Source organism: Nicrophorus vespilloides, unplaced genomic scaffold, assembly GCF_001412225.1.
Source record: "Nicrophorus vespilloides isolate i.1.1-1 unplaced genomic scaffold, Nicve_v1.0, whole genome shotgun sequence".
NCBI lineage: Eukaryota > Metazoa > Arthropoda > Insecta > Coleoptera > Silphidae > Nicrophorus > Nicrophorus vespilloides.
The window spans coordinates 1-10,015 of record NW_017098379.1 but is presented as its reverse complement, the minus strand read 5'-3'; the positions used below and the strand labels follow the sequence as shown (position 1 = coordinate 10,015).

Here is a 10,015-nt window from a genome sequence, read left to right as displayed (position 1 = left end):
CTGGCGGATCGCTTGTATATTCGTTATAATAATTATCTGTCGCGTGGAAACCGGCTATTTTTATTTCTTGGAACGCGTGCTTAGCTCGTGGCCTTTCGCAAAGTGCAATATTTCAAGTACACGAGTTAATTTACTGCTGCGGCCAAAACTTCCTCCGGTCTTCTTCGCTCTTTCACAAAGTTTTTTTTTAAATTTAAATTTTATTCTTTTTTCTTGTTGTTTTTCTCAAATTTGATCATTAATAAAATAAATTTGATACTAGAATTTTTTGTAGGGAAGGAAATGAGAAATTGATGAATGAAAGACTAAAATCATTGGTCTTATGCGTTTAATATATAGATCGCCATTACAGGTCACTAACTTCGCTGAGGTAAACACCTCCTATTTAGATTTTGCGGATTTTCCGGATACGGCCATTTCCCCCTTAAACAATTCGTTAATATTCCGTCATCTGCTAACAACAAATCTAAGATTAGGATTCTGAAAAAAATAAAATTTAATCTGTTAATTGTAAATTTATAAAAAAAATAAATTATTAATATGTATGAATAACAATTAATTTTTTATACTTACAAATAACAAACAATAATTACGTAGGCAAGTGTAAGTATCGCACTAACACCAAGTATCTGGACGCCAATTATCAAGGCCGCCGGGTAAAGGATTTCGATCATGTTGCTTCTTTTGGAGCTACTTTTTACGGGGAAGATGTTTGTCCGTAGATGTTGAAAGTTGGAGCGCAAAAGGACCGATTCTTCGTGAAGATCCAACAAGTCTACATAAAAAAATTGTTAAATTTTTACCTGTTTTTTTTTTCATTTATATTTCGCTTTGATGCGTTTGATCTGTAAAGAAGAAATGGATTGGCAAATACGTTTTTTTTTTAATTTGCAGTTTTTCATCATTTATATTTTTAATTACAAAACTTTAATGTGTTTAAATTTCATCTTGCAATGCATACTTATTGTAAGAATGAATAGTCTACTTGAAATCGAAAATTTTAGGTTTCAATTCATGTATATTTCCAAATTTATACCAACTATAAGTGGTCAAAATTCAAAACTTTTTATTTAATTATCCAAAAAATGTATGGTCTTTACGTTTCATCGAATTACTCGACAACAACAAATGCCAATTAGATGATTAAATACTCAATTTAAAGTGAAATATACAGGTTTCAATTTGTGTTTATTGTAAAATTTGTAACTGTCACGAGTTTTGAAAAATATGTCAAAATTGAAATTTTTTTTTACAAAAATGCAGATATCAAATTAATTTTTTTTTTCAATTCTACAAAAAGGAAATTCTTCATGTATTATACCTATTGTAAGAATGAATACTCAATTTAAAGTCTAATATATAGACTTTAATTTGTGATTATTGCCAAATTTGTAATTGTCATTGGTTTTGCACAATAATTTGTTAAAATTGAAAAACATTTTGTTAATTCTTCGAAATTCTTCTTGTTGAATCTTGGAACAGATTCAACAAGTCAAAATCAAGTATATAGGCTTCACTATGTATTTTTTCAAATTTTTATCAGTTACTCTAAGAAGTGATCAAAAATGAAAAACTTTTTTCATAATTCTCTAAATAATAATAAGCCAACAAAATTTAATTTTTTTTTTTTTACAAAAATGCAGATGTCAAATTATTTTTTTTTTCAATTCTACAAAAAAGGAAAGTCATCATGTATTATACCGGTTATAATAATGAATACTCAATTTAAAGTCTAATATATAAATGCTTCAATTTTTTTAAATCTTGGAACAGATTGAATAAGTCCATTTGCTTTCTAAAACAAAGATATATTTACCTGTTTTTTTATCTTTTCAATTTCCTTTCTATTCATTAGAACTGTAAAGAAGGAATGAATGTGCAAATACTTTTTTTAAATTTTCAATTCGCAAAAGGATGAAATAAAAGACTGTTTTTAGTTTTTGGGTAGGATTTTTACATTACTGTAAAGATTTATTGAAAGATCAACATTTTGATTGACATCAAGAAGTTAATACTTTCAACGTTCCAAAATCCTACGGCAAGTATCGTCCTGACTGCACATCCCGGTATCTCCCGTAGAAAATAACTACCATCCTGGAATAAAATACAGAAAGAAAAAAATGTTAAGAGTTGATTGATTAATTTCGAAAAGTTACATGATTGATATACTCACCAATAACAAATATAGGAGGTTATGAAACGAAGTAATAGCATACGGAAAACCATTGGGTTCATTTTCCCGAGTTTGTTTATAACTACGGGAGATAGTGGTTTGTTATTTTAAAATAAACTTGTTGCTTGAAGACAATACAACACAAAATGAAGGTGAATTTTCGAAACGCACGTTGAACGAATTTAGAAATGCGATAAAAAATTTAGTAATATTTTTTTTTTTGCTTCAGTTTTTCAGACGATTCATAAATATTTCGTTCAACATTTTGCATACACAAATAATTTGTTTTCATTTGCTTTGAGAATGAATAAATTGTTACATTCATATTTTAAATTATAAACATTTAATATGTTTAAATTGTTTCACAATTTAACATATAATAATAGATTATATAATATAAGCTGTCAAATTCGAAGAACATTTATTTCAATCTCCAAAAGTACAATGTTTTCATGTTTTACTTGACCACAACGAATGTCAATTATAAGATTGAATACTCAATTTAAAGTCTAATACATAGACTTTAATTTGTGTTTATTTTCACCTTTGTAACTATTAAGGATTTCGAATAATAAGCTGTCAAAATCGAAGAACATTTTTTTAATTCTCCAAAAGTGAAATGTTTTTGATGTTTTACTTGATAACAAAGAATGTTAATTTTAAAATTGAAAACTCATTTTAAAGTCTAATATATAGACTTTAATTTGTGTTTATTTTCAACTTTGTAACTATTAATAATTTGGAATAATAAGCTGTCAAATTAGAAGGACAATTTATTCAATTCTTTCAAAAGTGTAATGTTTTCTTGACAACAACGAATGTCAATTATAAGATTGAATACTCAGTTTAAAGTGTAATATATATACTTTAATTTGTGTTTATATCCAACTTTGTAACTATTACCCATTTTGAATAATAAGCTGTCAAATTCGAAGAACATTTTTTTTCAATTCTCCAAAAGTGCAATGGTTTCATGTTTTACTTGACAACAACGAATGTCCATTATTAGAATGAATACTCAATTTAAAGTCTAATATATAGACTTTAATTTGTGTATACAACTTTGTAAGTATTAACGATTTGGAATAATAAGCTGTCAAATTCGAAAAACATTTTTTTCAATTCTTTCGAAAGTGCAATGTTTTCATGTTTTACTTGACAGCAATGAATGTCAATTATAAGATCGAATACTCATTTTAAAGTCGAATATATAGACTTTTATTTGTGTTTATTCCTAACTTTGAAACTATTAACAATTTTGAATAATAAGCTGTCAAATTCGAAGAACATTTTTTTCAATTCTCCAAAAGTGCAATGTTTTCATGTTTTCGTTGACAATAACGAATGTCAATTATATAATTGAATACTGATTTTAAAGTCTAATATATAAACTTTAATTTGTGTTTATTTTCACCTTTTTAACTATTAACGATTTGGAATAATTAGCTGTCAAATTCGAAGAACATTTTTTTCAATTCACGAAAAATGTAATGTTTTCATGTTTTATTTTTTTACTCAAAAACAACGAATGTCAATTATAAGAATGAATACTCAATTCAAAGTTTAATATATAGACATTAATTTGTGTTTATTCCTAACTTTGTAACTATTAGCGATTTTGAATAATAATCTGTCAAATTCGAAGAACATTTTTTTCAATTCTTTCAAAAGTGCAATGTTTTCTTGTTTTACTTGACAACAACGAATGTCAATTAAAAGATTGAATATTCAGTTTAAAGTCTAATATATAGACTTTTATTTGTGTTTATTCCTAACTTTGTAACTATTAGCGATTTTGAATAATAAGCTGTCAAATTCGAAGAACATTTTTTTCAATTCTCCAAAAATGCAATGTCTTCATGTTTTATCCTTTTACTCGACAACAACGAATGTCCATTATAAGAATGAATACTCAATTTAAAGTCTAATATATAGACTATAATTTGTGTTTATTTCCAACTTTGTAACTATTAACTATTTCAAATAATAAACTGTCAAATTGGAAGAACATTTTTTTCAATTCTTCAAAAATGCAATGTTTTCATCTTTTATCCTTTTACTCTACAACAACGAATGTCCATTATAAGAATGAATACTCAATTTAAAGTCTAATATATAGACTTTAATTTGTGATTATTTGCTAAATGTGTAGTTGCCATAAGTTTTGCATAATAATTTGTCAAAATTGGATTTTTTTTTAAATGCAATGTCGTTTTATAATTTGTGTTTATGAATTCGTTCATATTGCTTCTTTTAAAGTTACTTCATACAGGGAAGGTGTTGATCCGTAGATATCGATACGTTTCATTTGTAAGGAAGAAAAGGATGAAATAAAAGACATTTTTTAGCTTTTGGGTTGGGTTTTTACATTGCTGTAAAGATTTATTGAAAGATCAACATTTTGATTGACATCAAGAAGCTAATTATTTCAACATTTTTAAAATCCTACGGCATGTAGAGCCTTTCCTGCTCTTCTCGGTAATCCCATAGTCTTTTGAACAATTTGTATAGTACATAGTACATGCTAGAACAACAACAAAAATGATGAAAAGAGTTGAATGATCAATTACGAAAAATTGATATACTCACTGATAACAAAAATAAGAGGATACTATACAATATAAAACAATAAATAAAATCAAGCCACGACCGTTGCACATTTTTCCGGATCTGTTCTTATCTACGATATGAGGGGGGAGGTAGACCGGAAGGAATATTAATCAAATAAGTACGTATCACTGGAAGACTTCACAACATAAGATTAACGTGAATTTTTGAAACGCCCGAATTTCGAAAGCCGATGAAAAAGTTTATTTCTTTTGCTTCAGTTTTTTTCAGACGATTTACAAATATTTCGCTGAATATTTGTAAACACAAATAAATTGCCTTCATTTGCTTTAAGAAAAAATAATTTGTTCTACTTAATAATTTAATAATAAACGAGCAACAAGTTTTTCATCATTTATATTTTTAATTACAAAACTTTAATAAGTTTAAATTATCTCACATTTCATCTTGAAATGCATACTAATTGTAAGAATGAATACTCTACTTGAAATCATAGTTTATACGTTTCAATTTATATATATTTCCAAATTTATATCAACAATAAATGGTAAAAATTCAAAACTTTTTATTTAATTATTCAAAAATGCATGGTCTGTACGTTTTATCGAATTACTCGACAACAACAAATGCTAAGTAGAAGAATAAATACGTAATTTAAAGTCAAATAAACAGGCTTTAATTTTCGTTTATTGCTAAAGTTGTAGCTATCATGGGTTTTGAATAAAAAGTTGACGAATTTGAAAAACACTTTATTTGCATATACTTCACGTTTTATAGTATAACACGGCAGTAACTTATACCAATTATAAGAATAAATATTCAATTTAGAGTCTAATATATAGGCTTTCGTTTGTGATTATGAATCCGTTCACATTGTTTCTTATTAAGTTACTTCTTACAGAGAAGACGTTCGTTCGTAGATTTTCAAAGTTGTGGAGTAAAAGAACAAATCTTTGTGGTGATTCAACAATTGGATTTTCTATCTAAAAAAAAATTGTTAAATTGTTACCTGTTTTCTTTTTTTTTCTATTTCGCCTCGATTTGTATGATCAGTAAAGAATAACGAAGATTTTGAAAGTTGTGGAGTAAAAGGAAGGAATCTTAGTGGAGATTCAACAATTGGATTTTCTATCTAAAAAAAATTGTTAAATTGTTACCTGTTTTCTTTTTTTTTTCTATTTCGCCTGGATATGTATGATCTGTAAAGAAGAAATTGACTTTTTTTGAATTTGCAATTCGCAAAAGGATGAAATAAAAGAGAATTTTTAATTGTTGGGTTCGTTACATTGCTGTAAGTTTTATTGAAAGATCAACATTTTGATTGACATCAAGAAGCTAATACTTTCAACATGTTAAAATCCTACGGCATGTAGTATCTTTCTAGTTCATCCCGGTATTTCCCGTATAGAACGATATACATACTGGAATAAAACAAAAAACATGTAAAGAGTTACATGATCAATTTCGACAAAAAATAATGTATGATTGATATACTTACTAATAGAAAAAAAAGGACACTATAAAACAAAATAAAAGTATTAGGAAAATGATGCCTCGGCCGTGACACATCTTCCCGTGTTTGTTCTACTCTACGGGGAGAGGGGTGACTAGACAAATAGGAACGTTTAACCGTTTGTAGGTACGATACGATTGTAACGTGAATTTTCAAAACGCACGGTGAACGAATTTCGAAATGCGATGAAAAAGTTAACAATGTTTATTTCTTTTGCTTCAGTTGTTTTTTTCAGACGATTCGCAAATATTTCGTTGAACATTTTGCATGCACAAATAAATTGCCTTTATTTGCTTTGAGAAATAATAGTTTTGTTATAATTATTAATATACGAGCAATTTTCATCATTCACATTTTTAATTACAAATATTTAATAAGTATAAATTATTTCACATTTTATAGTATAATTACAACAACAATGCATACTAAATATAAAAATGAATACTCTACTTAAAATTGAATATATAAGCTTCATTTTATCTATATTTCCAAATTTGTATTAATTACTCTAATAAGTGGTCAATTATTGAATTTTCCAAAAATGCAATATCTTCACGTTTTATTGTATTACTCGACAACAACGAATGTCAATTAGAAGATTAAATACTTAATTTAAAGTCAAATATACAGGCTTCAATTTGCGTTTATTTCCAACTTTGTAGATGTAAACAGTTTTGAATAATACGCTGTCAAAATTGAAAAACATTTATTTTTTATTTTACAAAAATTCAGAGTTTTTACGTTTATTCGACGACAACGAATGACAGTTATAAGAATGAATAGTCAATTTAAGGTCAAATATAAAGCCTTTAATTTTCATTTATTTCCAACTTTGTAACATTTAGCGATTTTGTATAATAAGCTGTCAAATTTGAAAAACAAATTTCTCATTACTACAAAAAATGCAATGTCTTCATGTTTTATCATTTTACTGGACAATAACTAATTCCAATTAGAAGAATGAATACTCAATTTAAAGTATAATATATAGACTTTAATTTTTAATTATTGCCAAATTTGTAGATATCATAAATTTTGTATAATAATTTCTCAAAATTGAATAATTTTTCAAAAATGCAATATCTTTACGTTTTATTGTATTACTCGACACCAACGAATGTCAATTAGAATAATAAGTTCTTAATTTAAAGTCAAATATACAGGCTTCAATTTTCGTTTACTTCCAACTTTCTAACTATTTTCGATTTTGAATAATAATCTGTGAAAATTGAAAAAAAAATATTTTCTATTTTACAAAAATTCAGAGTTTTTACGTTTATTCGACGACAACGAATGACAGTTATAATAATGAATGCTCAATTTAAGGTTAAATATAGAGGCTTTCATTTTCGTTTATTTCCAACTTTATAACATTTAGCGATTTTTAATAATAAGCTGTCAAATTTGAAAAACAAATTTCTCATTACTACAAAAAAATGCAATGTCTTCATGTTTTATCGTTTTACACAACAACAACGATTATCTATTACAAGAATGAATACTCAATTTAAAGCGTAATATATAGACTTTAATTTTTAATTATTGCCAAATTTGTGGATGTCATAGGTTTTGTATAATAATTTCTCAAAATTGAATAACTTTTTTTTAATTTAAAAAAAAATGCAATTTCTTCACGTTTTATTGTATTACTCGACACCAACGAATGTCAATTAGAAGAATAAGTACTTAATTTAAAGTTAAATATACAGGCTTCAATTTTCGTTTACTTCCTACTTTGTAACTATTTTTGATTTTGAATAATAAGCTGTCAAAATTGAAAAACATTTCTTTTCTATTTTACAAAAATGCAGAGTTTTTACGTTTTATCGTATTACTCGACACCAACGAATGTCAATTAGAAGATTAAATACTTAATTTAAATCAAATATACAGGCTTCAATTTGCGTTTATTTCCAACTTTATAGCTGTCACAGGTTTTGAATAATAAGCTGTCCAATTTGAAAAACATTTATTTTCTATTTTAAAAAAACTGCAGAGTTTTTACGTTTTATCGTATTATTCGACAACAACAAATGCCAGTTATAGGAATTAATACTTAATTTAAGGTCAAATATAGAGGCTTTCATTTTTATTAATAAGTTGTTAAATTTGAAAAACAAATTTCTCAATACTACAAAAAAAAATGCAATGTCTTCATGTTTTATCATTTTACTCGACAACAACGAATGTCAATTATAAGAATGAATTCTCAATTTAAAGTCTAATATTTATGCTAACTTTTTGTTTATTTCCAACTTTGTAACTATTAGCGATTTTGAATAATACGCTATCAAATTTGAAGAACATTTTTTTCAATTCTCCAAAATTGCAATGTTTTTATGTTTTATCGTTTTACTTGATTACAACAAATACCAATTATAAGGATAAATACTCAATTTAAAGTCTAATGTGTAGACTTTAATATGTGATAATTGCTAAATTTGTAGTTGTCATAGTTTTTGCATAATAATAGTTCAAATTTCAATGTCTTCATGTTTTACAATTTGTTTATGAATCAGTTCATATTTCTTCTTTTGAAGTTTCGAAATTGTAGAGCAAAATGAACGAATCTTGGTAGAAATTCAATAAGTCGATACGTTTTACCTATTTTTTCTTTTGTAATTCACATCAATGTGTTTTATCTGTAAAAAAAAGAAATGGACTCGCAAAGCATGAAATAAAAGATATTTTTTAGCATTAGGGTTGTGCTTTTACATTGCTGTAAAATTTATTGAAAGATCAACATTTTGATAGACATCAAGAAGTGATTTCAATAATTATAAAATCCTAGTGCCTGTTGATCCTCCTCTGTTCTTCCCTGAATCTCCGTACGTTTCTGACTATCTCGTATACCATATCGTGCATGCTAGAGTAACAAATAAATGATGTAAAGAGTTGAATGATCAATTTCGAAAAATTGTATAATTGATATACTCACGGATAACAAATAATTGCGGTTAAAATACAATCTAAAATAATAAGCCAAAACATCAAACGAGCGTTGATAACTATCGGTTCCATTCTTATGTACGGGGGAGAGGAACAGCCGTAGGTATGAATTATAAACAAATAGGTACGTGTCACTAGAAGACTGCACAATATTAAAATAACGTTAATTTTCGAGATACACGGAGAACGAAATTCGAAACGCGATGAAAAAAACTTTATTTCTTTTGCTTCAGTTTTTCAGACGATTCACAAATATTTCATTGAACATTTTGCTTACAAAGATAAATCGCCTTCATTTGCTTTGAGAAAGAATAAATTGTTATACTTAATAATAAACGAGTAACTAGTTTTCCATCATTCATATTTTAAATTACAAACATTTAATATGTCATGTCTTCATGTTTTATTGTATTACTCGACAACAACGAATGCCAATTATATGAATAAATACTCAATTCAACATCCAATATACAGACTTTAATTTGTGTTTATTTTCAACTTTGTAACTATTATCGATTTTGAATAATAAGCTGTCAAATTTGAAAATCTGTCAACTTTGAAAAGCTGTCAAATTTGTGTTTAATGTCAAATTTGTAGCTGTCATGTCATGTTTTATTGTATTACTCGACAACAACGAATGCCAATTATATGAAGGAATACTCAATTCAACAATCAATATACAGGCTTTAATTTGTGTTTATTTTCAACTTTGTAACTATTATCGATTTTGAATAATAAGCTGTCAAATTTGAAAAGCTGTCAAATTTGTGTTTATTGTCAAATTTGTAGCTTCATGTTTTATTGTATTACTC

At 26.6% G+C, this 10,015-nt stretch overlaps 3 long non-coding RNA genes across 3 annotated transcripts; all 3 read right to left on the bottom strand.

The window, feature by feature from the left end:
• Positions 1–1,930: 1,930 nt before the first annotated feature.
• On the bottom strand, positions 1,931–2,323 carry LOC108562306. The gene is made up of 2 exons (XR_001891052.1): positions 2,174–2,323; positions 1,931–2,094 (listed from the first exon to the last, which is right to left on the bottom strand). It is a non-coding gene; the product is annotated as an uncharacterized LOC108562306 (long non-coding RNA).
• Positions 2,324–6,003: 3,680 nt separating this feature from the next.
• On the bottom strand, positions 6,004–6,380 carry LOC108562305. The gene is made up of 2 exons (XR_001891051.1): positions 6,240–6,380; positions 6,004–6,162 (listed from the first exon to the last, which is right to left on the bottom strand). It is a non-coding gene; the product is annotated as an uncharacterized LOC108562305 (long non-coding RNA).
• A 2,571-nt stretch (positions 6,381–8,951) lies between these two features.
• On the bottom strand, positions 8,952–9,372 carry LOC108562304. The gene is made up of 2 exons (XR_001891050.1): positions 9,193–9,372; positions 8,952–9,120 (listed from the first exon to the last, which is right to left on the bottom strand). It is a non-coding gene; the product is annotated as an uncharacterized LOC108562304 (long non-coding RNA).
• Positions 9,373–10,015: the final 643 nt, after the last annotated feature.